This window comes from Mauremys reevesii, linkage group 5, assembly GCF_016161935.1.
Source record: "Mauremys reevesii isolate NIE-2019 linkage group 5, ASM1616193v1, whole genome shotgun sequence".
Taxonomy (NCBI): domain Eukaryota; kingdom Metazoa; phylum Chordata; order Testudines; family Geoemydidae; genus Mauremys; species Mauremys reevesii.
Genome location: NC_052627.1, coordinates 912,840 through 918,839, shown reverse-complemented (window position 1 = coordinate 918,839; position 6,000 = coordinate 912,840).

Genomic DNA, 6,000 nt, shown 5'->3' with positions numbered 1-6,000 from the left:
ATTTATATCTGTATTTCAGCGGGAACATGTTACGATGCTTGTTAGACTAATTAAATATAGGCCGGTGTGACGACAATATGGCTAAAATTAAGTACATATAGTTGAAAAGGCATTTTTATATGGAAAAACATGCTGCTCTGACATATCACTAAAAGAGCAGGTAAAAGTGGAGAGATGTAATTTACTTGTATTTTTCAAAATCTTTGAAAAAAACCTCAGAAAAATTATTAAGGAAAATAACCACAAAGTAAGAGAAAAAGTTTTGTAATGGTACAAAGTCGAGGGCTAAAAAAGCAAAGAATCATAGTAAGGGCTGCATCTCAAAATACATGAATACTGTGATGCCTCATAGGTTAGTACCAAGCCTGATGTACTTAGTATATTTTAAATTATTAATTCATAACCTCAGACCACAAATGATTTGGAGCAGAAAGAGGCTGTGAGTTGGAGAAATCTGGTGATAACACTAAGGACAAAATTCTATCCCAACTTAATTGTGCTGTTTGGGACAGAAACAAGGAATTTTAGTAGAAACAAATGTGAGAAAGAATTCTGGGTCCATCAGGGAGATAGATTCTTTTCCATCATACTCAGCTACCTTCTCCTTTTATTGCATCTTGTTTAGTTAATATTCGTCTCTTATCTTAATTCTGTTAATCAAATTCAATAGAGCATTCACAGAACAGACCTGAGCAGAGAACTCCAGCGTCTTCACTGTGCCCACAGTTGTGCTGACCCCATCCACTGGAGGAACAGTCCCGAAGATAGGATTCACTCCCAGAGCAACTCACATCATCCAGCCAGATCTGCCCTGATCCTTTCCCATAATGAGCTGAGCCAGGTGCATTGATGGCGAGTCCACATCCCAATTCTTGGCAAACAACATCGGCATCTGATGTGTCCCAGGAATCATCACAGACTGTCCCCCAGGTGTCATTGTAATAAATTTCCACTCTCCCAGCACATCGATCTGCTCCATTCACCTGTCTGATCTGTTTGCTTCCTGTAGGGAGAAATTCCGGATGCTATCAAAGAACAGGATTTTTGTAAAATTTCAGAAAACATCTGAGCTACAAAGACAACCTCAGCAATTTATGACAGTGAATATATGATCTGGAGGTATTGCAGCATCTGGTGGGTATCATCTCCTACTTACAATGTATTTTGCAACTGCATAGGGTAGTGAAATGCACATTCAGACTTGATGGGGTTATGAGTGGAATTTTATGTTTGTCATGGTCACAACAGATGTCAATGGTGTTTGATTCCCTCCACCCCGCCATCCCCCCACAAATTAATATTCCTTGTTATTCTGGTTTATCTGCTTGTAAGCAAGTCTCCTTTGTGAATTTTTACAAATTTGGGTCCCTATGTGTTCAGTATAGTGGATTGTGAGTTTTTAAGTGGTTTAAAATATTAAATAAATATTAGTTGGTTTCAAATTATGTTTCTTGTAAAATAAAGAATATTAAATTTCTCATAATATTTCTTGTGACAAATAACTTAATGTGTCCTGGGACTTTTCTTTCTTCAAGTTAAAATTATGACTTTTCTGTTTTTTGCCTTTAGAGACAACAGGGCTTGGTTGCAGGTTTTCTCTGCATTTCCATACTGTAGCTGACAGCTCAGTGCTATGTCATCATTAGTGTCCCACAGGTATCCTTGCCTCAGTCTCAGCTCCATTCCCAGTTTTAATTTCCCTGTTCAACAGTCTGAGTTTAAAACATTAGTTAGGTTGCAAAATACAGTGTGGCCAACTGTGACATATAGTAGGATTTTGGCCCTGTTATAGGTAATATCATGATGACATGAAAAATTTTGGGCTTCACACAATTTGGGGGAAGGTGTGTTCCCATCCCACAAAGCCCTACAGTCAAGGGGATGGATCTAACTCTGCTCTTAGGAGGAGAAAGACTATTTATAATTTTGCCGGAATAAATGCCAGAAAGACTCATGACCAGCAGAGAGATTTTTCTCCGTCACACTCAACTGCCTTCTGATTTTCAATCTCCATTTTCTAACATTCATCCCTCATATTAATTCCTTGTTTATCAGTTGAGCAGAGTGTTCACAGAACAGATCTGAAGAGAGCACTCCTGCATCTTCATGATGCCCACAGTTATGCTGCCCCCAACCCTCGGAAGGACATTCTGAGAGAGTGGATTCGGTTCCAGAGCATTTCAACTCATCCAGCCAGATCTGCCCTGATCCTTGCCCATAATGAGCAGAGACAGTTGCACTGATGGCGTGTCCACATCTCAGTTATTTGCAAATGATACTGGCATCTGATTGGTCCCAGGAATCATCACAGACTGTCCCCCAGGTGCCATTGTAAGAAATCTCCACTCTCCCTGCACAGTGATCGATCCCATTCACCAGTCTGACCTGTTGGCTTCCTGTAAGAAAAAGTCTTTCAGTGTAAGCCGTGCAGCATTTTTTTAAAACCAAGCTACTTTTTAGTTATTATTTATTTATTATTATCATTATTATTATTATTATTTTATTTATTTGTATTACAGTACTGCTTTGGGGCCCCAATCAAGACTGAGGCTCCGTAATGCTAGATACTTGCTAAACACACAGTAAGAGACAGTCCCTGTCCTGAAGATCTTGCAATCTAGATAGCAAGACAGACAAAGGGTGGGGGAAAGTATTAATATTCCCATTTTACAGATGGGGAACTGAGGCAAAGATAGATTAAGATCCAGATCAAAAGTGACAGACATTTAGGAGTCAAATGGCACTTGAGCGCCTAAGAGCCAGATCCTCAGAGGTATTTAGGTGCCAAACTCCTACTGATTTCATTGTGAGTTAGGGTCTAAATAGCTTTGAAGATCTAAGTGCCCAAGTCACTTTTGAAAATGAGTCTTAGGCTCCCTACTCAGTTAAGCATTGCAACACGGAGCAAAGCAACACCTAAATATATTTAGAAACTTCGACCTAAGTTATTTGTCCAAGGTGAATAGAAAACCTATAGCAAAGCTGGAAATGGAAACTATATCTTGGGAACCTCAAGGCAGTCCTTTAATTACAGCCGCCATCCTGCTCCCATGTGAAAGTGATGGATGGAAATATGTCAGTGGCTAGTAAAAGCCTAAATATGGACTTTAATTTGAGGCATCCACTTTTGACCATAGTATCTAAAGTCCTTGATAAGTTAGCTTTGCTCTCTGGTGCTATTCTTGTCATGATGAGATATCAATGGGAGATTAAAAAAAATAATCAAAATTAATTTTTTTGAGTTAATCACATGAGTTAACTGTGATTAATCGACAGACCTAGTAATTATGAATGGGAAATCCTCATCCAGTAGGTGTAGTTTTAGTGGTGTCCCGCAGGGATCAGTTTTTGGCACTAGGATATTTCAACATTTGTATCAATTACATGGAAGAAAATATAAAGTGTGCAGATGACGCAAAGATTGTGGGAGTGGTTAATAATGAAGAAGACAGGTCACTGATACAGACCAATCTGGATCTCTTGGTAAGCTGGGTGCAAGCAAGCAATGTGTGTTTTAATAAGGCTAAATGTATATATCTAGGAACAAATATTGTAGGCCTTACTTATAGGATGGGAGACTCTGTCCTTGGAAGCAGCGACTCTGACAAAGATTTGGAGGTAGTAATGGATAAATTGAACATGAGCTCCCAGTGCAACACTGGGGCCAAAAGGACTAATGCCATCCTTGGATGGATAAACAGAGGAATCTCATGTAGGATTAGAGAGGTTATTTTACCACTATATTTGGCACTGGAGTGACAGCAGCTGGAATACTATGTCCAGTTCTGGTGTCTACAATTAAAGAAAGATGCTGATAAAATGAATAGTTCAAAGAAGAGCCACAAGAACAATTAAAGAACTGCAGAATATGCCTCTACTGATAAACTAAATAGATTGACCTCCTTGAGTCTAACAAAGAAAAGGTTACGAGGTGATGACCACAGTCTATAAGTGCCAACATGGGGAACACATTTTTGATAATGGGTTCTTCAGTCTAGCAGACAAAAGGTATAACATGATCCAATGGCTGGAAGCTGAAGCTAGACAAATTCACAATGGAAATAAGGTATAACTTTTTACCAGGGAGGGAATTTAGCCTTTGGAAAAAAATAACAACAGTCATGGTGGATTCTCCATCACTTTCAATGTTTAAATCAAGATTGCATGTTCTTCTAAAAGATACGTTCTAGGAGTTATTTTAGGAAGTCTTATGTCCTTTTTTTAAATAAGTGGTCAGACTAGAGATCACAATGGTCCTTTCTGGTCTTGGAATCTATGATTTATTTTCCTGTTAATCAGGGTCAATGGAGAATTCATTGTCCACACCTGAGCCGAGAATTCCTACGTCTTCATAGTGATGACAGTTATGTTGATCCCATCCTCTGGAAGGACATTCCCAGAGCTTGGATTCATTCCCAGAACAATTCAGATTATCTAGCCAGATCTTCCCTGATCCTTCCCCATAATGTCCAGAGAGATTTGAAAGAAGAATGCGTCCACATCCAAGCTGTTTGCAAACAACATTGGAATCTGATAGGTCCCAGAAATCATCACAGACTGTTCCCCACATGCCATCATTATAGATTTCCACTCTCCCAGAGCAGCGATCTGCCCCATTCACCAATCTGAGCTGCTTGCTTCCTGTAGGGATAAATCTCTGCTGTTAATACGTCATATTGCTATTGAACAAGAAGTCAGTGTTTTCACATTATCAGAAATAAAACAATTAATCAAGCTGACATCCATGGTAATTCTTGGTGGTGCTCCCTCAGGAATGGAGATTTTGAAGTGCATCAAAGGAGCTATGTCCTAAACACACTATATATTTCCAAATGTCAAAAGCTTTCTTGTTCCTCATTTAGATTTGAGGGTTTATAAGTAAGGTGTACTTCATGCCCATGGATTCTGTGACAGAAATTTATGACATTTAAATATTTTCCCCCTCCTATACTGTCATGACCTTTGTGATTCTGGGAATCTGCCATTGAGCAAGAGTCCTCCATGAATTTTTACAAAGTTGTTTCTTTATATGTCCAGAACAGTGGAATAAGTGTTTCCAAATGGTATTAAGCTGTTTAAGTATCATAAAACATTTTCATATTTTTTCTTGTAAAGTTTAAAAAAAAATCTTAATTTTTTTGGATGACAAAAACCTTAATAATTATTATAATATTATGTGCCATGGTTTTTCCCTTTTAAAAAATCTAATATTATGGCTTTTCAGCTATTTTGCCTCAACAGACAACCAGCTTTAGTCTTATCACATCTCCACACTGGAGCTGCCGGCACACCATGCGTGCTTCCCCACATATCACAGAGGCTTTAGCTGTCTCGTCACACTGACTCCCCATACCAACATGCTGAACAATTCAGAATGAACTGTGCTCTGGAGTGATGGGAAATAGACAGAATAATAGGAATAGTTTCCAACACTTATGCAGCTCCTCTGTGACATTTTACACAAAATATCTAATGAACTGAATGGCATATTTGCAAATAATTTTTATATTACACATACAAGCACACAAAGTATGTTAAAAGACCATTATTAAAGTTCCAAAGTCAATCATTCAAAATTTAGGAAATGCCAGACTTAAGATGCAATATTAATTTGCCCTCTTATGCATATGCATTAAGATGCTGTCTTTAATTACACGATCACATGCTATTATTTCACCAGGACTTCTGCCTCATTCAGTGCACAGGATAGATAGTGTTCAGGGAATGAGTCAGGATTATGTAGTGAAGGAGGCTGCTGTCTGCAGGATCCCTGTCTGATTTCCTGCAGAAATTGGAAGGTGTGATGTGGACAAGCAGGAGGCTACAGAAACAGAAAGGACAGTCGTTTGGTTCATGCATAAAGGACTGGAGCTTCTTGTGTCTTCACAAACTAGCTCCAGCCCATTCCGAAATCTTGTCCCTTGCAGAAAAAACAACCACCCAAGAGTTGGTGATACTGTTATTACTGTAGACAACAGAGATTAGGGCTTTATTGTTCTA